The 27,543-nt window shown below is 34.9% G+C and overlaps 1 protein-coding gene across 5 annotated transcripts in view; it reads right to left on the bottom strand.

Annotated features, from left to right (window-relative positions):
* NOVA1 (NOVA alternative splicing regulator 1) overlaps window positions 1-27,543 on the bottom strand; it is a 149,524-nt gene that overhangs the window by 96,771 nt on the left and 25,210 nt on the right. The window contains exon 1 of one of the 5 annotated variants that reach the window (XM_079768555.1): window positions 3,912-4,006. The exons of 3 other annotated variants lie outside the window; for them this stretch is intronic. The gene's annotated coding sequence lies outside the window, so the exon portion shown is untranslated. Of the gene's footprint in view, window positions 1-2,891; window positions 2,926-3,911; window positions 4,007-27,543 lie in introns of those variants that run through there. One more of the 5 variants, XM_079768556.1, reaches the window with a different exon arrangement.

Below are 27,543 nucleotides of genomic sequence, written 5' to 3'. Positions count from 1 at the left end.
TTTAGGGGGAACCTAGATCTATTTATAAAATATTAATTCATTTTCTGAGTTGCAGGAACTCTGTTAAGTACTGGAGAAAAGAAGTTAAAGGCAGACTCCACCCTCAACAAATTTACAGACACATGCAAAGGCAGTTACATTGCATGTGCTAACTACCAGAATAGGAGTAAGCAAACACAACAGGGTTAAACAGAAGGGCAATCTAACAAAAGCATAATGGAGAAGAAGGCATAGGAAATACTTTAATTAAGAAGAAATCTAAAGTGAAACCTGAGGGAAGAGGTTGAGTTATACAGATGACAGCACCCCAGGGTGTATAAGTGCTGAAGGAAGACAAAGGCCCAAAGAAAGCATACCATATTCTGGAAACTACAACAAGTTTAGTATCAACCAATGCAGTTTGCAAGGAAAGAAATGAAATGAAGATGAGGACATAAGGAGGAGCCAGATCACATGTCTAAACAGGAAATTTGGATTTTTATCATAAGGATAATACTAATTTTTCATATATTAGCATACTGGTATCGACTAAGCACTCTTTCACATTGTTTTTTCCTCACAACAACCCTGTGAGGTAGGTGTAATAATTCACAATTAACAGATAAGAAAAACCCTTAAAGTTGTGAAACATTTACACTTAATTAAACAGCTACAAAGTGGCAGCAAGGATTCTAAATCAGAAAAATACATTAGGAAGATGACACACACACAAACACACACACACTTACTTTACCCATAACACAAAGAAATTTCAGCGTTAAAGGTAAATTTTAAAGTAATAATGCTTATTAATTCAGAATTAAAGATAAAAAAGATTTGTGGCATCAAAAGTTCTTGATGCAAACATACATTTACAATTTTCAACTAATTCAATTTATATTGATAAATAACTGCAGAATTCATAAATATAGGCAGGAATTAACTGCTATATAAGATAAAATTAGCAAAAATTAAACTTATTATATGAGTATTTTACTTCCATATATCTGCCTGAGGTTATCTGGAAGGCAAAAACCTTTTCACTTTTATTTCTAAAATATATAAATTCAAACTGCACATATCGTTCTAGGACTTAGTTTATATTTTGAATTATAAAAAATAATGCCTGAATCCTACGTTTAAGTGAAGTTACTCAAATATAAACAATTTAGTATAAAAAGAACTGTCCACCTAATGTTAAACTGCAAAATCATCTGCCTATTATTCACAATAAAACACCTAAAATTTTTCATATCCCTATCAAATCATAAGAATTTGTTCACACAAATTTGATAAGACAATTTTAAAAATATTATTGGGATAAATATAAAAATATGCCCCTAATTTAAAAAAAATAGATTATATATTTTGTAAAACTGAGAATATCTGAGAATTTAAAAATATCCATTTAAAAATGTATGTCCCTTAAAATTAGTGTAAATTATATAAAATCTATACTCAAAATATATTTCATTATGTCTTTTTATTTTCTCATCACTTCCACTATTTCTTCAGTTGGTCCAAATAATTCTTTTTAAAGCCTATAACTGAAAGACTGAAAGCTAGAAGTTGTCAAAACATTATATAGAGGTCAAAGTACATATCATTAAATATTTAAAATTTATATTACCATCTATGCATTTGCTTATTTTTTTCCTATTTCAAATAGAAAATTATAGTGAGGGAGGGAGAAAAATAAAGGTTTCATTAAGATTTAATTACTCTTAAACTTGTATTTATTTCTGAATTTCAAAATTATAAGTAAAATAAGTTTAATTATAAGCCTGATTATGGTCCTTCAGAATAAGATGAAGAGCCCTCCCTTGAAAAATAATCTAATGAAGATATTAGGTTTCTATATTTTATACAATGAGGATAATTTCTAAATAAAATATGTAAATGTTCCAAACATACAATTTAACTAAAAACCAACATTTCCCCCTTTATTTTGGGGTATACAAATAGTACATGCATATTAAATTCAAATAATATACCAGTATATTCCATTAAAATGAAAGTTTCCATATAACTCCCTTTTCTGAATAATATACACTGGGAGTATATAAAAGTATAAGATTCATATGGTTAAAAATGGAATCTAATAAGTTGTGAAATTTACATCATCCACAGAAGGTCTAATGTATAATAATTAAATACCTTGAATAATTGAAAAATATGTACTCAGATATGCACAATAGGCAGAGTTTGTATCTTTTCAGCAAAAATATTAAAAAAACATATAAAACATATGGTCTATTCTGTTAAGTGTGATTACTTTGGTTAATAAGATGAATGGAATTCAGCAATACTTACAATTACACTGTTTGCAGAAAATGCAAAGGAACCAATTATAGAAAATTAAATATTTCATATTTAATTCATAAAATACCCTCTTGCTAGAGATACATAGGTACACTATATTATGTCTAAATTACATTCTTTCAAATACTAAGTTTACTTCTTTAGTGCTTTTACTATTGAATGAAGTATTAAGTCTCTGCAAGGGGGAAAACTCATTAATATTTTTTGGTAATATTTACATTCTACTTTGAGTGTAAATGAAGGCTAGTTTTTCTAATTTATCTGATGCTTCTATGATAAACAAGATATTGAGAATTGTACTTTATTTAATCTCAAAAGAAAAAATCAAAAGAGTGGGGACAATGCCACTACAAAATTAGAAATAGTTGAAAATCTTTGTAGGAAGTCAGATCTCTTCTTTTGACTCTAAAATTCTATCACTTGTCATTTAATTAATGCAAATAATATTCTAACTCAACAGAATCACTTACACTAAAATATCTAGGTCACATAATGTAAAGTACAATTCCAAACACACAGAATTATACCCCTGAATTGAACAGAAAACACTTAACAGAAAGGTTCTCTAGAAAATAATTTCTTCCACCCACCTCATTTTACAAGTACGTAAACTGTGGCCCAGAGAGGCTTTTATCTGCTTTCATTGAGAATCTATAGGTATAGAAATATATACAAATATCATTTAACTTATGACATATAATTTAGATTAGCTAAAACAAATGACACTATTTCATATGACTAAGACTGTAAATACTAAGACCCTGATTTCTTGTCATAGAAATGTCTATGGATACACAAAAATTAATTAAAAAAACAATTGATAACTAGTACATTATACTATTGAATAAAAAAGGCAAAACAATATAACAATCCATATCATATTATTTAACAAGAGACAGCACTTTCTAATGTTACTTTCCTATCCTTTAAGGCATGAACATGCCACACTATTACTAAAGATAGCACTCATGTAAAATTGCTTTTACAAAGGAAAAAAGAAAATCATTAAATACTTGAATAGAAGAAACTGAAATACAGTAAGAGGGAGTTCAAATATTTACTATTTCTTCTCTCCCAAGCTTTGTTTCAATATGTTAAAAAAAATTCAAAATTGATGTTTCTGAAACAAAGAATGAAAAGAAAAACTAGGTTCAAATTTTTGTGGTAAAAATTTCACCAAAGAGTGAAAGTATTAAAACTAAGGCATAAAACACAGCAAGCAAAGCTAATTAGGACGTTCCTGTTGAATTATACGTTGATTTGCTACTTTAAGAACACAGCTCTAAACTCACATAATATGGGTTTGGTTATTTGAAAATATTAAAAAAACAAACTGATTCTTCTAAGTTTCAATAGAAGTGTAATACTTAGAAAAACATTTGAGTTTCATTTGCTTCTAGAATAAAATAATATCCAAGGAGTGCATCCACTTGTTTATTATTTAGTTCAGTTCCAATCGCAAATTAGATGACCTCAGCATAAAATTTAGAGCCAGGAGAGCAGCACTAAGTTTAACTGACCTCAATACATTTTCAAATGATGCTTCCCAGTTATGTGTTATTCTCTCTTATTGGGTTTTCCAGTCTAGAGTGGGTACACAAAAAACTTACAGTCTATGTAGTACTCCTAGTCAGTTTCACTCTGCAGATGGCACAGTGGAGAAATACCTTCTGTACAGGACCATGTACAATTTCTTCTGCAGCTGTCAGCACCTAGGGGAAAGTGCGCTGTTAAACAGTTGCTGCGTTCCACCTCAGAAGTGGCTGCAATTCGGTGGTGGGTGAAGTGATTCCTGTACATATATACAGGGATGAAAAGTACTATAGAAAATGAAAATATTTAACAACAAAAGTGGCTGTCTGAAAACTGTGCCACTGCAAAACAGAATACATCATTCAATCACAAGAGCCCTACACAGATGGGCTACCATTCATTTGGAAGTTGAATGTTAAGAATGATTGAAGGAAAAAATAGAAATACAGTTATTCAATTCATAACATAACTATAAATCAATGTTAAAACATCTGTGCTGAAAAATTAAGCCTAAACATTGTATATAAATTTATATCATTATTTCTATAGTAATTTACCTAAAATCTGGTAAGTGTATACATAAGATACTTTAATCTGTTCAGCTAATTTTATGCTTTTGTTTTAAATGACAATTCAAGGGAAAAATCAATATAGGTGAGATATCAGAATTGTAGCATATGCAACATTAAATATATAAAAAAGAAAAAAACATTCTGAAATTCTAAATTACTTTATGTGAAAAACACACAATGAAATAACTAGTCCTAAAAACTAGAAATGGTTATATTATTTTTCATATAATGAAGCTTTATAGTAATCCCATTATAAAATGACAATTTCTCTTCTCCAAAATCACAATGAGTTAGAATCTAGATACAGTCTTCATCCTTCCAAACAATGAGTTAACCTAGTGTATGATAAAGTTAGTTCATTAATACAGAAAATAATTACCACATTTTACTTTTACTATAACAACAAGGCCATTTCTACTTATCTTTGATGTAATCAGAAGATAAAACTCACAAATTATTCTCTGAAAATAATCACTGAATCACTAAACTATCTTTCTTTCTAATCTGCTATCTCAGGGTCACAGCCACTACGTTTATACTACTTTGAAGAGGTAACTGTTTACTTACTTCAAAATATCACATTTAGGTTCCTGACAGATTGAGGGTGCTCTAAGCAAAGTCCAACAAACTGGACCACTAAAAAGTGTCCTATGTGTCAGCCTTTTCTCAATCTCATTTGCCGTAACAGACTTTATTTATTTTGGCACATACTTAATGGAGTCAAAGATAGCTGACAATTTCAGCTTTCTTTAAATTCTTTCTAGAATAAGGCATAAAATAAATAAATATTTCATTTAAGTGACAAGAGATGGTAAGAGAAAAAGAAAGTACAGAGTACCCTAGACTCTTTATTAAAAGAAGACATAGATCAGGGATTCCCAATGTGGGGTCCATGTATGGAATTTAGGGAACCCAGGAATTCTGCAAAATTGCATATAAAAATATAGACATATTATACAGGTTCATAGTACATTTTTATAGAAAATGGGCCATAAGTTTTTGCCATATTCTCAAAAGGCTACTGATAAGTGACATGAAGATACCCAATTGAATAAGTAGCAGTAATCACTTATTAAATGTTTAACTCTGAGTGGCTGTTTATGTAAAATGAGTAACAGACACAAGGATGTTCCAACAACTAAATGAAATAACTTATATGGTACAATAATTAACCTATTATTATCAGTAATAGTAATAATTGTTCAAAAGAGCTACCTCAAACAACCAAAACTTCCTTATATAGAGTCCCATCTATGTTTACTGCTACATAACTTCATATTACTTTTATTTAGTTGTATCTTCTACATTTATTTAGTTGTGTCTTCTCAAAAAGACCAATATTATAAGTTATATATTTCTGCATTATTTACATATCAAAATGTTAAATACACATTTTAGAACACTGCTTCATACTCCTAGAGTCTACATGTCCCAAAAAGCCCACTGATCCTTTGTATGACGCCGCACTTACTCAGAACAGGTACAGGTAATTATAGCAATTGTTTTACTTGCTTCAATTGTTTATATAAATAATTTAATTTCCTTTACCTGTCTCTCCTTTCATTCACACAATACATACAAACAAACAAAACTAAATTTGAAGGATCTATCAATGGATCACATTTTCTGAAAAGGCTATACAAGTCACACTTTTACTTTTATAAATCATTTTCCTTACTCTTCAGGTTAGTTTTCTGAAGGTAAAAGACAAAAGAAACATTCATAGATAACATCGTTTAAAAAAGAATCCTTGAATTAAAACATAGACTAGCCTTGCCTCTAAGATGAATTCACAATATTATAAACAGGATTATAAAACAGTATATGGTGCTCTTCAAGGTTGTGGTAACCTGTAAATACTCATCAAAAAACGACGAGTGAAATATTAATGATACTCAGAGAAGAGATAGAAGATTTGCTAATATGTATGAAATGATATCATATAATGCAACTACATAGTTAATTCCCAACCATTTCAAATGTAAAGAACCTTTTGTAGAGTCTTCTCATGATAGCAGTTACACTGTATGTATTCACACATTAATAAAATATACTTCAGTAAGAACAAAGGGAATAAGCTTTAAGTGAAGGAACAGAAGAGAGAAGCATATTAAGCATTCAGAGTAACTGCAATAAAAAGGATATTAGTAGAATATAGAGTATATGCAGGGCTAATGAGGAGGACAACAGACACAGGCCCAATTATGCTAAGGGAAATTTTATTTCAAAGGATGGCATTTTGATAAGCATTTTACAAAAATCACTTTAGCAGCAACATGGAAAATGAATTAGAGATGTGGTTCAACTGGATGAAAGCAATGGGAATATATAGTTAAGAATAATAAAGGATTTATTAAAATGAAATAAAGATATACACTATATAAAACACTAAAAGAATAAAAATTGTGGGATAAGTCAAAGCTATTTCTAAAATCTGAGTATAGAAGCTAGCATTCATTCACTCATCCATTTATTTACTCAATTTTCTCTAGTGGGTCAGGTCCCATTTAGGCACTGAGCAAAAAGGACTGAACAAACATGCCAATGACTTACCCTTTGGAAGCTAATGAAAAAGACAGATAAGTAAATTACTAAATTTCCTATATAATAAAAGGCTAATATGCAAATTGTCCCTACGGGTGGAATTTTGACCAACTGGAGTTAGATGTGCGCTGACCACCAGGGGGCAGCGCAGAACATGGCAGGTGTCTGCACCGTGGAGCTGGCAGCAAGAGGCAGTGGAGGCGCTGCCAGCCCCAATGGGCCCCGACAAGAGTGGGACCGCAGTGGGATGGTGGAGCAGGTGAGTGGGTGGCGCCAGGCCAAGGTGGGTGTGAAGGGAGGCCCCCGGCCTGCAGCCAGGGAAAGGGAGGCTCCGGCCGGCAGCAGGCAGCTGCTAGGGACCCTATCCATGCACGAATTTTGTGCACTGGGCCTCTAGTATAATATAATGTATGAAAATGATTCACACCTAAATAAAAAAATATCCCAGTTATAGGAACAGAGTGACAAACATACTATTTTAACAGAGAAGTCAGAGAAAAACTAAGGAAATTGCATTATTTGAATGAAATAATTTCCAAATAATGTGAAATGAGTCCACAGGCTACCTGGGGTAAGAATAATGCAGACAGTTGGAATAGAAAGAGCAAAGCTCTGAATCAGGAACAAGTGATCAAAATTTTAACCAGGGGTCAGATCACACAGGGCCTTGCAGACCATAATAAGGACTTTGGGGTGTTTTTTTTTTTTTTTTTGGTTTTTTTTTTTTGTGGGGGGGGGTTAGAGAAAGCAACTGCAGAATTTTAATTTTAACTGGGGGAGTGATATAACTTATTTAATCTTTTAAAAGTATGATATCAGCCATTATAGTGGAATTGATGGTAGACACCAAGAATGGAAGTATTAGCAAGACTATGGTAAAATTTGCATAATAGAATATCGGATAGGACTTTTCCCATTGTCCAGGGATTGGTAATTAGAACCCAAGACTAAGAACAAAGAATAATCAATCAAGATTACTAATTCAGAAGATAGCCTAAACAAGTGATAGCCAACTACTCCATAACTTAAACATCTTTACCTTTCTCAGTTCCTCTTTACCCCACATTGAACAATCCCATACCAAGGTGAATGAGGCAATCATCTGAATTTGCTGCACTGACTTAATGTAGGTGGACAATGCTGTTGCCAAGAGTTCATATCAAGCAAGAATGGGTCCAAAATATCAAGAAGGAAAGACTGGTATCTTATCTCTCAGCTGGACCTCAGCTTGTGTTGAGACTTGCTTATTGTCCCATGCTCACTTCCCCTCCCCATGCCCATTTGAGGGGAAGGGAAAGATAACTTGCAGTTGGAAAAGGGGGCAGAGAGAACTGGAGTCATTATCTGCAATAGCAAAGAATGTCTTGGCTTTGAAAGCAGCTGGACTTGAGCCTCCAGACAATGGGGACCCCAAAAGCCAGAGGCTATGGGTATACTACAGAGGTAGAAATGGAGGAAGAGTAGAAAAAGCAAGCCAGAACAGGAAAGTGTAACCTTTCAAAAATACCTTATCCCCCAAAAATGTTTTATACACATGTTGCATCAGAGATCTAGCATTTGTCTTTCTTTCCCCACCGAAGGCATGAGGTCTAGTCAGTGCAGGGCAGAAAAGCAGAAGGGAAAAAGGGAACAAAAGTGTCACTTAAGAAAGCCTCTTTCCCCTTTCCATTTCTCTTCTAGGCATCAACACCCAGGATGAAAACTGAAATATAAATGAAAGGGCAGATCACGCTTGGTTCACTGGAGTTAGCAGAGGGAATGACTAGATCCAACCCTTTCCACACTCCAAGGACCTAGAAGCGCCTACGCAGCACAAGCAGAAGCAGCAAAGTTAAGTTTTAAATCGGGCTCTGCGGATCAAATTCAAACTAGTCAGATTCAACGGACTTTACCAGATTAAAGGAAGACTGAACATATCTTCTGAACTCCCCAGGAAGGTATAACATTTTCTTGTGATGAGTAAAGAAACAAAGAAACTGATTTGAGTAGCAAAGGTCAGATTGGAGAAAAATAAAACCATCCCATGGTTGCTTTTGACTTTCTAAAACATTCTACAAATATCTAGCTGAGTGCCTGCATTATCCTATTCTTATTTCTTATTTTTAAAAACTGATATTAGATAACTAATGATTATGTTACAAGGAATTCCTTATATTTCAATCCTGGCATAAAAGTTACTGAAATATTCTGAACATTTACAAATAATAGGTCTTATTACAAATACTAACAAACACAAATAATTGTATACATTTGTGAAGAACACTATGTTGTATAGAAGTTAAAAATAAAATCCCCTAAATAAAACACCAAACTAGAAGCTTGACGCACAATAGGCTCCAAGGAAGGAAAATGCAGAAAAAGAAAAAACAAAAACAAATCAGGTTTGTTTTAAAGAACACTTTCAATATTCATATTGGAATAATCTAAAAACAATTTTAGAGAAAACTCTGCTCTGATTCATAGTTTAATAACTTGGGACTTTCCCCTAAACTGAATCACGCTCTTTCCAGTAATTTGATATTTAAATTAATATTTGATGGGACTTCTCTAAAACAAATTTATTTATTTATTTATTTATTTATTTATTTATTTATTTATTTATTTCAGAGAGGAAGGGAGAGGGAAAGAAAGAGAGAAACATCAATGAAGAGAAAAAATCATTGATCGACTGCCTCCTGCACGCCCCCTACCGGGGATGGAGCCTGCATCCTGGGCATATGCCTTGACAGGGAATCGAACTATGACCTCCTGGTTCATAGGTCTAGGCTCAACCGCTGAACCATGCTGGCTGGGATCAAGTATATATTTGTTTTAATAAATTAAGGTATCTGTATTTTATGTGACCAAGTTGTACATAATTTTATCGCTGTTTAAATGTTATATTTTTATGCCAGACTTTTTATTTAACTCATGATTGCAAACATACCAGTGCACTCATGTATGGATCCATGCATGTGAAAATAGGATGATTTTTTTTTCATTTTTGTGTCTCGTTTTGTGTGTTTGTGAACAAACAATAAACTCTTTTTGCAAGACTAAATAGTCACATTTTTAGATAATACAGCATCCTATAATTTAGTTATAATTCTTTATGTAATGTTCCTCTTCATTTTACAATCACTCATCATCCTAAATTATGCCATGTATATTAAACATATACTTTATCAGTCAGTCCTCAGAGATACAACATAATAAAGAGAAAGTAACGGGAGTCAAAATTATAAAACTAGTTTCTATATTTATAGCTTTTTTCTAGTCCACCTTTTCATATGATATAAGAATATTAGTTATAAATTATAAAGTGTATGAAAAATCATACAGACTCAAGTAATACAAATATACATGTTCACTGTTAGTAAATAATGTTAGCCAAACTGTCAACACAATATTGAAGGACAAGCACCAAGTTGGAAGACTAACCCATCTGACTTCAATGCTTATTATAAAGTTACAGTAATCAAAGTAGGAAGAGAATAGTACAGAAATAAAAACCACACAAATATAATCAACTGATCTTTGACACACGACAAATAAAATTCAATGCTGAAGAACAGCCTTTTCAAAAAATGGTGCTGGCACAACTGGACATCCACATGCAATAAAATAAAAATAAATCTAGATGCAGACAATAAACCATTCATAAGAATTAGCTCAAAGGGATCAAAGACAAAGAAAACTATAAGACTCCGAGAGTAAAAAAAATCTAGGTAAGATTGGGATTGACAATGACTTTTTAGGTATAATATTTAAAGCATAAGTCATGTAAGAAAAAAAATGATCACTAGATTTCAATAAAATTAAAAACTTCTGCTCTACAAAAAAACACTGTTAAGAGAATGAAAAAACAAACCATGATGGGGAGGAAAACATTTGCAAAACACGTATCTGATAAAGGATTAGTAACTCAAATATACAAAGAACTCTTAAAATTCAACAATTAGAAAACAAACAATCCAATTTAAAAAATGGGCCAAAGATCTGATCAGACACCAAAAAATGCAACTGATGACATCTAAGCATATGAAAAGATGCTGAAGTCATAGGAAAAGTGTATTAGTTTTTTTAGGGCTGACAACACAAAGTACCATAAACTGGATGGAGTAAACAACAGAAATTATCTCACAGTTTTGGAGGCTAAAAATCCGAAATCAAGGTGTGGGCAGGATTGGTTCCTTCTGAGGGCTGTGAGGGAAGGTTCGGATTCCAGGCCTCAATTCTTGGCTTATAGATGACAGTCTTCATGTTCCCAGGCATTCTCCCTGTATGCATATCTCTGTGTCCAAATTTCCCTTTTTTATAAAGACACCAGTCACATTGGATTAGGAGCCACTGTAGTGATCCCACTTTAAACTGATTGACTCGGTAAGGACTCTCTCTCCAAATAAAGTCACATTCTGAGGTACTGGGAATTAGGACTTCAACATATGAAATTGGGGGAGACATAATTCAATCTTTATTTAACTGCAAATTTAAAGAACGAGATATAATTATGCACCTATTAGAATGGCTAAAATTAAAAACACTGACAACACCAAATACTGATAAGATGTGCAACAATTGGAAGTCTCATTTATTGTTAGTGGGAATGCAAAATTGGGTGCAGCCCCTTTGGGAAACAAGTGGCAGATTCTTTCAAAGTAAATATACTCTTACCATATGATTCCGCAATCACATTCCTTGGTATTTACCCAAATGAGCTGAAAACTTATGTCCAAACAAAAGCTTACACACAATGTTTATAGCAGTTTTATTCATAATTGCCAAAAATTGGATGCAACCTAGATGTCCATCAACAGGTGAACTAATAAACAAACTGTGTTATGTTGACATTATGGAATATTATTCAGTGATAAAAATATATGTGCTATCATGCCATAAAAAAAGACTTAAAGGAACCTTAAATGCATATTGCAAAATGAAAATGTCAGTCTGAAAAGGCTTCATACTGCAAGCATATAACATTAAGGAAAAGGCAAAACTATAGGAAAAGTAAAAATATCAGTGGTTGCCAGAGATTCATAAGGAGGGCAGGAGGAATGAATAGGTGGGAAAAGGTTGGGTATTTGAGGCAGTAAAACTGGTCTGTCATTATATATTTGTAAAAATAAAAAGAGTGAATTCTAATGTAAACTATGGACTTCAGTTAATAATAACATATCAATATTGGCTCATCAACTGTAGCAACGGTACCACACCAACACAAAATGTTAACAGTAGGATAAGCTGTGTGGTGGGGGGTCAGAAAAGGGGCAAATAAGGGTCTATGGCAACTTTCTACTAAATTTTTCTGTAAGCCTAAAACAGCTTTAAAAATTTAAGTCTATTATTTTTTTTTAAAAGCTAGCTGTTGTTTTATTAAGAATGACAAGAAATAAAAGGTTTAGGGTAATTACATGAAAATAAAAATAGGCTCTCAAATCTAAATACAAATGCTGAAAATATTATTTTTCAGCAACAGTCATGACAGTAAATTATGGAAAAGATACATTATGTATGATTTAAAACTTGGTGACTTGAGTGCAATGCAGTTAGAGAAACGATGGTACACTGTTACAATGGCTGATATGGAAATGAGTTTATCAAGGTAAAAGTTTTTGTGTTCCTCATTTTTCCATTGACATTATTTTGCAAAACTATTGTTTTATACATTCTTACCCATTTTTTTTCAATTTGAGGCTTCTTTTCCAGACTACTTGCAGTGAAATGGAACACAGTGAAGAAGCATAATAAGCATTTCATATATTCAAAATAAGACATACGTCTAAACATACAGCAACCAAAACTTGCTTTCATCACACACAAGTAACATTTCCAGTTTCTAGGATTACAGTTCATATTAAACTATATATTTATAAAGGCAATTCATGCTCTAATACTCAATAAAATTGTAATCTATATATAGAAAAGTTATAACTGGCAAACAGTTTAAATAGGCCAAGACATTTTAGTTTAACAATGTGCTATTTTAATTTCAGAAACCCAGATAAATGCAACGAATATAACAGTATCAAGAGTTTGAGGTTATATTTTTTTAAATATTCATGCTATCCTTACTTTAACCATTCTAAAATTCCCTAATCTACCTGATATTAGAATGAAACTAGGTAATATTGATTACCATATTGCAATGTGAAAGTTCTGACTAAAATAACTCAAGGATATGTTTTCTCTCCCTGCTTATATATTAAGTATCTTACTTAGATGCAATAGAAAATTTATAAGGACAAGGGAATTTGAAATTAACTATGAAATGAGTTTTCACCAGAACGAATGAGTTTTCTACCCTTTGAAGTTAAAAAATTATTTTTCTACAGTGTGTAGATCTAGCCATACTCCAATTTATTTTCTAGTATTCCTCAGTAATGTTAATGATGCTAATACATCTTTTCTAAAAAAAACCACCACCAAAAAATATCAATTTTAGAAAAATATAAAATATCCTGGTAGTTATGTTAAGGAACATAATTAAACAGATAAACTTTGATTTGGAATCCAACAATGTAGAATTTATTTTTACCCTCATCATATATTAAATACTCTATATTTCCTAGTATAACTCTGGGAAAGATATTGAATGTCTATTTTTAAAATATGAGATAATTGTAAATTTTAACCTTTTGCACTCGGATGTTGAGTGTGACTCGACACGGTTAGCATTAGAATAAAGGAATCGAGAAAAAAGCAAGCGAGTGCAAAGGGTTAATGTCCTGTAGCCTTAAGCGGAGGCCTGGGATGGCCAGGGTGTGCAGAAAGCTTGGCTTCCTCCATTGCTGGGGAAACCCAAGCCTCCCTCCTGCTCTCTTTGTGGCAGCAGCCATCTTGGTTGGGTTAATTTGCATACTTGCTCTTGATTGGCTGGTGGGTGTAGCTGAGTGATGGTTAATTTGCATATTGCTCTTTTATTAGATAGGCTAGTCTATTAGTTTATAACATGGAAGTTATGAAGACAGACCTTGGGGACAGACTATGAGCAAATCCCATATTTGCCTCTAATTTTATAGAAATTATAAATTATCATATTCCCTCCTTATTGGCTGTGGGTGCGCCATCTTTGCGACAGTGTGAGGGTCAATTAGCATATTCCCTCTTTATTAGATAGGAAGTATAATGTATGTATAAGTATATATAGTTAATATGTGTATAAAGTCACAAATATGTACACTTACATGCACATATATACATACCACACATACATACTTGTTTTGGGCAAATCACTTAATCTCCTGTGCCATTTTCCTCACAGGATTACTGTGTGAACTAATTCAGTTAATATATGGAAAACACAGTTATAATTGTCCCTGTCTCAGAGCAAGGTGCATCAACTACTAGTTATTGTTATTATTACCACTGCTGCTGTTATATTAGTATAAAAGAAAAATTAAATGTAGTAAACAAAAATTATTCTTAACTGATAGAATTAAGTTTACTTTAAATATCAACTGTTTGACTATAACATTTTAAAAAAAATAAAGTTTTGTTTATTTATAACTTTAAATCTTACAAACAAGATTTAAAAGTTATGAAACAAAACAGTTTAGAACATTGTGTCCTACTTCAGACAGGGAATGCCATTAAAAAAAAATTACTTAGAAGAATGGTGATAAGTGGTAATTAATAGTTTGTATTAAAATTTTATATTAGAAAAATTATTCTTCTCTAAATAATAAGTTGCATATGTGTGTTTGTGTGTGTCACAGCATATTTCTAAGCTATCAGATTTTCTTCTCATTCAGTTCTATGAAAATCTAGTGACTTGCCTTATTTAAAGTTGTTTTTAAGATATATGCTCATTTAATTAACTCAGCATCACGAAGTTTTGTAGACTTCTGGTCTATAAAGATAAAGAACCAACCTCACTTTTTAGAAGTAAGTTCTCAGATTCAAGTCTTTCTGCCATTTACTAGTCAGGTGATATTAGGCAAATTACTTATCATTTTGTTTCCTGACCTGCACAATGAGGACAATCATGTCTTTTTAATTGGATTTGTTTAAAGTTTAGGTGGAAATCTACATTAAAACATTTAGAACAAGGCTAACACATAGCAAAGCACCTCAAAAATGCTATTTCTTATTATTATTGTTACTATTATTAATATTATTATTGTGGTTAAGTATGAAAGACTGAGCATACTCCCTTCCAAAGTTCCACTAAGATCACAAAAAGGTACAAAACCAAAGGACAAGGAGAAGGTTTTAGAAAATGAATAACTCAAGCAGATGACTAATAACTGATTTGGCACAGCAGAGGAAGCTGAAAACTGCATGGCAGAAAAGAGAGACTAACATAAGAATCAGCATAAGTTACCTAACAGGAAGTCAGGGGTAATGTTAGCACTAAATACTGAGGGATTCTCTAAAAGCCTAAATAGAGAACACTTCCACACACAGGTTAACTATGCCATTCCACATGCCCTCTTTTCTTTTATCTCTAGAAAATCAGTGTTGAATATCTTGAACCAAGAGGTTCCTGACTTAGAACTACCAAGCACAACAAAGATAGACCCCAAGGAAGGGCAAGGCTCAGTTGGAGCTGAACTGGTTCTTAAAAGCTGTCAGGCCGATGTAAACCATCCAGAAAGAATATCTGAAAATTCACCGGGGAACATTTAACACTCCAGAAAACAGACATGTAGAGACCACTGTTAGGTGTATTCTCTATCTTTCCCCACACCCCATCACACCCCACTTAGGGCTCTAACCCTCCCAGCGGTTTTCCTATTATTCTCATTACAGGTTTGCAGGACACTATTAACAGCTTCCAGTTTCTGGCAAATCACCTCACCAAGTTAACAGTGGACCGCCTACATACACCTGGCCTCCCCTTCCACTTGCACCTGGTCTGACCAGTTACTCTGATCTTCACAGGAGACATAAATATCCTGCTCCCCTTCCTCTTGCCATTTTGGTCTCAGCCTTTCTGTTCGCAGATGTAGCAATAAATTTTGCTTTTAATTTAATTTGGCCTGGTTCCTCTCGGCATCAACCTAACAACCACAATCTGGAATCTCACAAGAGAAATTCTGGCTCTTTGCTTGATGACCCTAATAAAGCCATCTAGGCAACAATTCTCGCTCCCAAATACACAGATTCAAACCAAATCTGTATCACCTCATTAAGTCAAGATTTTCAGAAAAGTCCCCAACATGAAAGACTAGAATCAAAATAAATAAACAGAAAAATGTACTCAAAGGAAGTATCATGCAAAGAGAAGAAACACAGAAAAATATTTACCATTATCACAGACAAAAGAAATAATAACTACAGACACAAAACAAGAATAATGTATTATGTCAAAAAATAGAACAGAGGATCAATAACTTTCGGAAAAAAAATTTTAAATAGCTGAAATAAATATTCAATCATAGAAAACATCGAGAATATCTCCTAGTATATAATGTACAAAGAAATGAAAAAAGGAGAGAAAAGTCAAGAAAATTAGGACAAACACAGCAAAACATATGCTTTCTGACCAGAGACTGAGAACAGAAAATTGGAAGTGAAGGGAGAAATACCTTCATAATTTTTTTTATTGATTTTTACAGAGAGAGAGAAAGGGGGAGGGGGCTGGGCGGGGGGCGGGAGGAGGGAGAAAGAGAGAATAACATCGATTTGTTGCTCCACTTATTCATGCACTCATTAATTTATTCTTGAATGTGACTTTTTCTTTGAAGAAAATTATTTTATAACTCACAGTTATATACATAAGCTAATATTCAATCAGGTGCAAGGATGGAATGAAGATATTTTCAAGTAAGCAAAAGTCTATGACTTCTTTATCAGAAAGCAGCTGAAAAGTATACTTTAAGAACAAAGAACAAGGGGGTGGAGGAGCATAAGATTCAGGAAATAAATAACTTATCACTGTAGCCCTGGCTGGGTTGCTCAATTGGTTAGACGCAGTGGTCGGCAAACTCATTAGTCAACAGAGCCAAATATCAACAGTACAACGATTGAAATTTCTTTTGAGAGCCCAATTTTTTAAACTTAAACTTCTTCTAACGCCACTTCTTCAAAATAGACTCGCCCAGGCCGTGGTATTTTGTGGAAGAGCCACATTCAAGGGGCCAAAGAGTTGCATGTGGCTCAGGAGCCGCAGTTTGCTGACCACAGGGTTAGAGCATAGTCCCAAAACCTCAGGGTTGCAGGTTCCATCTCTGGTCAGAGCGCGTAAAAGTAACAATAAATGCATAAATAAGTGGAACAGCAAATCAATGTTTCTCTGTTTTCTCTCCCTTCTCTTCCCTTCCCTTCCCTTCCCCCGCTCTCTCTCTCTCTCTCTCAAAACAATAAATTAAAAAATGAATTTAGCACTGAAGAACAGCCTGGGGATGTCCCAAGATGATCGACTATGCACCAGGCATAGAAAGCAACCAATGTAGATTATAGAACAACCAACCATATGGAAAGGTCTCCACTAAAAAAGGACAATTGATACAGTGTTGAAACCCACATTCAAAAAATTATTAATATGGATATAACAGATCTGTTGAAACTTATAGGAAAAAAAGAGTAGGTGTATAAAATATAAGCAAATAGAAAGGAGAACATTACTAATTCCAAGGGGGGGAAAAAGTGGTCAGAGAATGAAGAAAATCAAAATACACTTTTTAGCTAAAAAACAATATTTAATAGTTGATTTAATGCAAAATTATTGGATATGTTGAGAAAATTGAGTGATTACTATATAAGTATGCTGAGAAAATGAGGAGATATACATGAAAGAATAGTAAATCCTCCACTAATAAAATGAAAAGTAAATTAATAGGAAAAAATGATAAATCGATAAAGAGCAATTTAAAAGTATTATTTAAAAATAAGGAAATGCCATGAAAAATAGCTTCGAGAGGGCACAGTCACTGACCGGGGAAAGCAGGGCCATTGGAGAGAGTGCGCAGTAAAAGGCAGTCCTTCATTTGGTTTCGAATCTTTTAATACTATTTTACTTTTAACCTCTGTGCACATATTATTTTTTAATCAATTTAATTAGATTGAGTTTATTAGATAAATTTCCAACTTACATTGTGAAATAATACATGATTAATATCAATTTCTAAATCTTAACTTAGTAATATCACGGTTATCCAGCACTAGCATGGCTTCACACACACAAAAGCAATTCTAGAAATGAAGTTTATACCTTCGGAGACAAAACTTTACTTTTTTCACCAATTGTTAAAAGATTTTTAAACATTTTTTGAGTGATTCATTGTTTGTTATTCCCTACCTCTTGGTATTATGTGTTATTATTATAGATATCAATTATCAAACTTACATCAGGCCCTCTGAATTATAGATTATACTATTAAACGGCATTAGGTCTTTATAATTTTAAAAGAAGAGTAAAAAATAGAATGATCTGGTTTACTACAAATTCAAGTTAATAAAACTCATTAGAACTTTAACACGTATTTAGAATGCAATACTGAAATTAACACAGAAAAACAGCAAGCACAGTATGCTTGTTTACAATGTGCCACTGTCCTGAGCACTTCCATATAAATTTCAACTCCATGAGGTAGGAACTATTATTTTTCCCATTTTACAGATAAGAAAATGAAGAAACAAAAAGGCAAAGTGACTCGATGAGCTAGCAAGTGACTGAGTTGAGGTCTGAACCAAGGCAATTTGATTACAGAGACTGTGATCTTTACTGCTATTTTCTGCTTTGCCTTCTAAATCTATTGAGCCTGGCCTGCGTGGCTCAGTGGTTGAGCATCGACCTATGAACAAGGAGGTTGTGGTTCAATTCCAGGCCAGGGCATATGCTCGGATTGCGGGCTCAATCCCCAGGGTGGGGCGTGTAGGAGGCAGCTGATCAATGTTTCTCTCTCATCATTGATGTTTCTATCTCTCTCCTTCTCCCTTCCTCTCAGAAATCAATAAAAAATATATATATAAAAAATAAATCCATTGAATTCAACATATTATATTAGATTAGAGGCCCGATGCAAGAAATTGGTGCTAGGGGCTCGGCCCTCGCAGCCATGGTGGCTTGCCTTGGCCCTTGCAGCCCCGGCTTCATCCCAAAAGGACATCCAGAAGGTCGTTCGGCTGTCTGGTCTAATTAGCATATTATGCTTTTATTATTATAGATTATTTGGAAAACACTTAATAATCTTGCAGGGTCTAAAGTACATAACTACAAACCATTATTAGTGATATATCAGAGATATATGAAAGTGTGATCAAAATTAATAGAATACCTGATGCCAAAAGACATTCACCTTATAAATTTAAAATAAAAATTTCTCCCACAAAAAAATTATAAATCGACAAAATTATATAAATCTCATTTAACTAAATCCATATATGGTTAGCCATTTATTTTCTTTTTTCCTACAAATCGTACTACTGGTATATATAGCAATTTATAAAGTCAATTAAATATATACAATATTACAGAATAACACAGAGGAACAAGATAATCATCATCTTGAAAAGAACCACAACATGAAAAGCTTACTAAATCTACCTATTCAATAACATACTATTATATTACATTGATTCTGAGGCACATATTTTTCTTTTTTGGTACATAAAGTAATTGTGTATCTCACAATCACTGGTACTTCAGATTTGATGAAATATTGTAACTAACAGTTACATAGTCCATAATAGTTAATAGTACCTGTGTCAGGTACTATTCCAATTGCTTTATACATATTTACTAATTTAATCCTCACAACAATTCTGTGAGGTGGATATTTTTACTAACCCTATTTTACATATGAGAAAACTGAAACACCATTTAAGTAAATTACTGGAGTTCATGCAGCTACTGATTAGAAGAGTCAGGATTCCAACTTCAGCAGGAAGCCTAGTTCCAGAGACTAAACTCAAATATTATGCTGTATGGCCACATCACTACACATAATTTATAGCTTTCTCGGAGACCCCATAACTCCTAATGATTTTTCTTCTCTGAAACTGCAACTGCTTTCAGCTACAACACTTTCTGTAAAGAAGAACCTATTGTTTCTTTGATTATATAAGAATAAAGGGTAAAATTAAAAGTAGAGCTACTTGGTTGCCAGTGAGTATGAAGCATAAATGGGACAATTAGTCAGCATTCATTCTTCAATTCCCTGCTCAGCTGCTTCTCACTCCTTCTCTTGTAATCTCTTGGGATATAAATCCTCAGTGCACTTTCAGTTTTGATGAAAGATGTTTAAGCAGTGGATTGACATACATGTGATGTGGAATAATTATTTTCTAAAAACAAAGTTCCAACACTTTCACTACAAAGACAATTTCAAATTTATGCCTGAAGAAACTGTGTGCAAGGGAAACTTAATTAAGAACACTTAAGGAAGAAATGTTAAATGGTTTTAATTACAAGTACCTTTATGAATAATTTCTCTGTGTATCCAAGTCATTCTTCTTTGGTAAATAGAACCCCAAACACTACTAAATAAGGTAAAAATCAAGAACCCATTTCTTATATAATTTCATAAACACACAATGCTCTATACTGAAACAACAGCATCAATTGAGGTCTTAGTCTGTACTTTGATATAGGATAAAGTTTTTACATACACCATCACTCATCACTGCTCCTATGATAGGGACTAAAATATCCAGTTTTATACTGGGAATTGTAAAACAGAGAAACCAAGCATTTTGCTCCAAAATCATCTAGTTGGCAAATAATAAGATATACATTCAAATTCAGTTCTGCCTTACTTCAAAGCCTTTGTTCTTTCACATATTGGTAGGGTATGTTAGTAAAATAAGTGAAAAATACAACAAAATTGACAGTTACTAACGCTATCATTATATAAGATATAAACAATATGGTTACAAATTATTTTAGTCATAAAATTATATCTAACAGCTCTGGCCAGTGTTCCCAAATGGTTAGAGAGTTGGGTCTCAGGTTTGATTCCTGTTCAAGGGCGCATACCTGGGTTGCATGTTTGATCCCAGGCCTAGTCAGGGCATGTGGGGAGGCAACCAATCGATGTCTCTCTCTCACATTGATCTCTCTCTCTCTCTCTCTCTCTCTCTCTCTCTCTCTCTCTCCCCCTCCCTCCCTCCCTCCCTCCCTCCCTCCCTCCTTCCCACCCTCCCTTTCTCTCCCTTCTACTCTCTCTGAAAATCAATGGAAAAAAAAATTCTCCAGTGAGGATTAACAATAACAAAAAAAGTATGTCTAACAAGTATGTCTTGTTTACTGTTTCTGTGAGATAAAAATATTAAACCTTTGAGTATTGCACCTGAATTTTAAATACATTAGTGAAAATTTTTCTAAAATGTATCACACATATACCTAACTTCTTAAGATGTAATAGATACAATTTAAACATTTATTGATGAATCAGGGTCATCAAGACTGTTAGCATCAGTAATTCCAGTGTGTGGCAAGGTGGCTAGTATTTAGAGAGAAAACTTAAGAGCTATTAAAACCAGTTAACATCCTGTAACTTTGTTAAAGAAGTCCATGCTGAAAAAATTGATAGTCGTTGGTCTTTCTCTGTCTCAAAAATACTACAATAGCTGTTTGACACTGCTCTACATCCATAATCTCTGTAACTAGACTCTTGCACTGTCTCAAAAATAAAATGTTATCCCCCAGACAATGCGGAGCTATCCATCAACTGATGTGTGGTGTTTTTTTCTTTCTGTTTTACAGTTAAGTATCCTTTCCACCCACTGAGATTACAAAGACATTTTTCCTGCTCTCTCCACTGACTCTGTTCTGTGTGATTGTATCTGCTGTGATCCTAGAGCAATGGTGCTTACACACTTGCTTCCACAGTCCACCACTTCCTTCCCTTTCTTCACTTTTTTTTTCCTTTATGTCTATCTACTCCTAGTACTTCTTGGCTTCCAAAAATTCAGTGTGACATAAAGCCAAGAAATAACAAGAAGTTGCATAGACAAAAAAAAAAGAAAGGTAGACCATTACATAAAAGGTTCAAGCATTGTTATAATCTAGCACCGAGCACTGTTCCACAGTAAGGACCAAATGAGATTGTGTGGAACTGAACTAATGACATAATACCAGCAAACCACCAACAAATTAGATTAAATAACTTTCACAAGTTTTCTTTTTAACCTTGTTTAATCCTTGATTGGTGCCAACGTTTGGACAGAAGGAAAGAGGAGCATGAGCATGCAAACTGAAGACAGAGTTCGTAAATTAAAGAAGACATTACAGAATGGGCATTCGTATAGAGAAAAATGAAACTTAGAAAAGTGATGTGTGATAGTTTGAAGGACATTTAAGTGAGCAGAAGGAACTAAAACATGATACAATTGAGGAGTAGGTAGAAATATCCTGAATGGTAAAGATAGACATGAAAATATAATTTGGATAATAAAACTACATGAATTACATGAGTGCATAACAAAACAGCTTAGCAAAATCTTAAATAGGTAATGAATTCAGGCAGTGTTTAAGGTTACTTAGATACACGGTACATAATTCTAAGAAAGTATCATACCCATTTTGAAGGCTAATAACAGAATTATTCAATATTATCACTAGTTTCAAAATCCAAATCTAATTCATTGGTTTAAAATAAAAGTTACCATTAAAATTAACTATATGCAGAGTTAATTTTCTAGTCTGGCTTTCTAGTGTGGCTCCAACGGTTACAGCCAAGTTCCTAGGGAAAGAGATTTAACATTTTTGTGCTTCCATTTTCCAAGAATAGATCCTACTTCATCAAGTTATTGGGTAGATAACATAAACACAAGTGTGTTGAAAGTGCATTGTAAATAGTAAATACTCATTCAATGTTATTTGCTGTTGTTATTTTTTTTAAATATATTTTATTGATTTTTTACAGAGAGGAAGGGAGAGGGATAGAGAGCTAGAAACATCGATGAGAGAGAAACATCAACCAGCTGCCTCCTGCACACCCCCTACTGGGGATGTGCCCACAACCAATGTACATGCCCTTGACCAGAATCGAACCTGGGACCTTTCAGTCCGCAGACCGACGCTCTATCCACTGAGCCAAACTGGTTTCGGCTTGCTGTTGTTATTAATTATTTTGCTATACTGTCTCCTTAACATCTATGATATCACCTTTTAGTCAATAAGGAAATTTAACCCCATAATATAATCAAGGCTACAGTTGAAAAAACTGTATTAATTAAAGTAAAATAACAGATACTGAGAAACAGGACCCACCCTTTTCTTCCTTCTTACTTGGTATTTCTTATTGACATTGGTAATTTCTGTCATCAATAATAATTACAGAAAAATAGAGGTCATCATGGTAAGAGAAATACAGCAGAGCAAAGCCAAAACAGTAAATCTTTTAAAAGGCTAAATGCTACTTTTGTTGTTGTTAATCCTCACCTGAGGACATTTTTCCCATTGATTTTTAAAGAGAATAAAAGGGAAGGAGAGAACAGGGAGGGAGGGAGGGAGGGAGAGACAGAGACAGAGATAGAGACATTGATGTGAGAGACACCCATCGATTGGTTGTCTCCCCCAAGGTCCCCGGCCAGAGCCTGAGATCATACCTGTAAACAGGTATGTGCCCTTGACCAGGAATCGAACTGCAACCCTTCAGAGCACAGGCTGATGTTTTAACCACTGTTCAGGGCTAAATGCTACTTTTTACAATCTTCTCCAAGAGACCAATCCTTAGACAAACATTCTATTTTTCTTTACCATCTCCTAAAATTAGAACCTGGAGAAATATCTTCAACAGTACTTAGAAGAACATCTAACATAGGATTAGCTTAATAAATACCTGAAAAATGGAAAAAATAATTCATTTTATTTCATATAAAAACACTTGCCTTCAAGTCATCTCTCTTTTTCAATAAAATTCATAAAAACATGCCAAGTTACAATCTAAGAACCAATACATTAAGATCTATATACTTCTGGTTTAAAAACCAATACAAATAGTATACAGTATAATCAATTTTAAATGTAATACATGAAAAATTCCTTCATAAAATTATATTTATAATTACTCCTTTTTAAATATATTTTATTGATTTCAGAGAGGAAGGGAGAGGGAGAGAGAGAAACATCAATAATGAGAGAGAATTATTGATCAGTTGCCTCTTGCACTCCCCACACTGGGGATAGAGCCCACAACCTGGGCGTGTGCCCTGACTGGGAATTGAACCGTGACCTCCTGGTTCATAGGTTGACACTCAATCGCTAAGCCACACCAGCTGGGCTATAATTACTCTTATTTGCATTATCCTATGATATTTACATGTCTTGCTTGATTTAAATACTGTAGCTTCATAGTAGTTAGAAATACTGTAGCTTCATAGTAGTTATAATGTTATCTTATTAACACTTTTCCATTTGGAAAAGTGTTAATAAGATAACTTCTATTTATATATGGTTATTCTATACCTGTTTCAGTTTCACTCTTCAGCTTCATTACCTTTCCATTTTCTCAATTCTATTAAATTTGAAGTAGTTATCTCAAAATTCAAAACATCTTATTACATTTTTTAAAAATGTATTTCTATTGATTTCAGAGAAGAAGGGAGAGGGATCGAGCCCACAACCTGGGCATGTGCCCTGATTGGGAAGGGAACTATGACCTCCTGGTTGGTGGGCCGACGCTCAATCACTGAGCCACACAGACCAGTCTGATAACATATTTAAGGACTAGAGGCCCGGTGCACAAAATTCGTGCACTGGGGAGGGGGGGTGTCCCTCAGCCCAGCCTGCAACCTTTCCAATCTGGGACCCCTCGGAGGATGTCCGACTGCCGGTTTAGGCCTGATCCAGCAGTCAGACATCCCTCTCACAATCCTGGACTGCTTGCCTACCTGCCAGCCTGATCACCCCCTAACCACTCCCCTGCTGGCCTGATCGACGCCAAACTGCTCCCCTACAGGCCCGATTGCCACCAACTTCCCTCCCCTGGCGGCCTGGTCGCCCCTAACTGCCCTCCCCTGCCGGCCTGGTCACTCACAACTGCCCTCCCCTGCCAGCCTGGTCGCCCCCAACTGCCCTCCCCTGCCAGCCTGGTTGCCTCCAACTGCCCTCCCCTGCTGGCCTGGTCACCCCCAACAGCCCTCCCCTGCCAGCCTGGTCGCCCCCAACTGCCCTCCCTTGCAGGCCTGGTTGCCCCCAACTGCCCTCCCTTGCCGGCCTGGTCACCCCCAACTGACCTACCCTGCAGACCTGGTCCCCCCCAACTGCCCCCCCCATGGCCTGATCGCCCACAATTACCCTTCCATGCCGGCCATCTTGTGGTGGCCATCTTTGACCACATGGGGACAGCCATCTTTGACCACATTGGGGCAACCATCTTGTGCAAGGGTGTGAAGGGCAATTTGCATATTACCTCTTTATTATATAAGATTTTTTTCTTGCTCAAGATGAACTAGTAATGCTCTTTTCTGTATTTAATGTTTCCATTTGGTAATCAATAAAGCTCTCTGAGTTACTGAGAAGAGCTTAACAAATAATATATTTCTGCCTATATATGAAATATCTGAAGAGTTTCTTGTTATTTACTGTGTGATAATCTCAACCCAAAAGAAAAATTGATAGGACTGATAAAAGAGGTCAAGAAAAAAGTGGCAACAGGGAAAGAACTTCTGAGATCTGGGGAAAAAACTAGACATATAATATTGAGATAATAAAGGAATTTGGGAAAAACAAAAAAGATTTTTAAGGGAATTCCATTGCATGTACTACCTGTTTTTAATACATATTGTTAATTACTGTTTACACTCTAGTAACTATTATACCTTATTTGTCAAAACTCCTGACAGATAGTAAATAATAAATCAGGATTCTATTTTGGAACAAGTATAGATGAAGACTCTAAACCCACATGGAGGCAGTGACCTGTATATAGATCAATTTTTTTTCAGTTACTAGCTGCATGACTTTGGTTGGGTTACCTCATTTCTGAAATGATTACCATACATGTATAAATTTCCAGGATAAGCAGGGGGAAATAAGTATGATATTTCATTTTAAAAATCTAGCATACTTCCATGTTTGGCAATATAGTAAGCTAGATAACCAGACCAATCCTCTGCCTGAAACATATAAATACATGGGGGGAAATTTAAACACTTTGTTAGCTGGCAAGAAAGTATTAAATACTGATGTCTAAACCCAAGTGAATGCAAAAACACAAAGGAATAAGTAGAGCACTTAAGAATTTTTCTTGAAGATATTTGTTGAACAAAGGTAATCTGTGCTTCTGTCTTTTTAATCTTTCTAACTATAAGGATTGGGATAAAATGTATAAAACACATCCCCGGTGGGCAGCCTACTAAGAGAATCAACAATAATCCTGACACCAATGAGCCATGATATCATTGTAAGAGTGAAGCAGAAATATCTTCTCATTCTCTGAAAATTCCCCCAACATATACATTTGGAAAATGGGAAGGAAACAAAATCCCTGGAAATTCATTAAGTCCACCTTCAAGTCAGTTTTTAGCCTGAATTCATACCTCAGTAGTTTAAATAATCTCAAACCAAGAATTCAGTTACAAATTGTTTCACTTAGGAGTGACCAGGGGCACTTGACAAAAGCAAATACAAAGCCACTCTGAAGGAAACCACCTTTATCCCAGGTTTTTTTAAAAAACACACAAACAAACAAAAAACAAGGAAGCCTACTGCCTAAGTGAAAACCAGCAAAAACAAGAGATGGCAGTTATCCAAGTTCAAAATAAATATACTTACTATGTTTCATGAATAAAGAGACTTCAAAACATAAGAGTAAAGAGATCTGAAAAAGAATCAAATAGCAATTCCAGAAATTAAAAGTAACTGAAATTAAAGAACTAGCAAAGTAGCTTGCATATAGATTATATTTTAATTAATTTCTTCCCATTTTTCTCCCTAAAACACAAACAATTTGATTAAATGGAAAATAACATATCTGAGTTTATTAAATACTAGAGGCCCAGTGCACGAATTCATGCACAGGTGGGTCCGGCCGGCCGGGCCCCAATCGGGGCAGACCGGGGCAGGGCTTGTTGGGAGGAGGAGATGACGGGAGGTTGGCCGGCAGGCCCAGCACGATTGGGGCCTGATCAGGGCCAAGCCAGCTGGGGGGAGAGGCCACAGACGATTGGCCAGCAGGCCCTGGCCCCGATTGGTGTTGGGGGGGGCAATTGGGGGCGGGGCTGGCTGTGGGGAGGGGCTGTGAGCAGTGGGCCGGCCAGCCCCGCCCCCAAATGGGGTGGGAAGGGGCAGATCAGGGGTCAGGAGCTGGGGGAGGGGCCGTGGGAGTTTGGCCAGCCAGCCCCACCCCTGATTGGTATGGGGGGAGGTCAGGGGCAGAGCTGGCTGCGGGGAGAAGCCGAGGGCCGATTGGGATGGGAGAGGCTGATCAGAGGTGGGGCCGGCTGGGGGGAAGGGCCCCAGGAGGTTGATCGGCCAGCCCCACCCCCCTATTGGGCCGGTCCGCTGGCCGCAGTGGGCGTCATAGCGACCAGTTATTCTGGTCGTTACAGCGTTCCAATTGCTGGCTTTTTATATATATAGATTCTTGGCAACAAACCACATGATTAAAATAGTAACAAAGATAGAGAAGTGAACAAAAATATGTTTGAATGTTAAAGAATGTTTCCAGTGTAATTTTTAAAAATCATGTGTTCCTTGCAACCTCATTTGTTGTCTTTA

The sequence above is a fragment of the Cnephaeus nilssonii genome (assembly GCF_951640355.1).
Source record: "Cnephaeus nilssonii genome assembly, chromosome: 4".
In the NCBI taxonomy this organism is placed as follows: Eukaryota; Metazoa; Chordata; class Mammalia; order Chiroptera; family Vespertilionidae; genus Cnephaeus; species Cnephaeus nilssonii.
The sequence above is the reverse complement of the archived record's forward strand: the minus strand, read 5'-3'. Positions and strand labels throughout refer to the sequence as shown.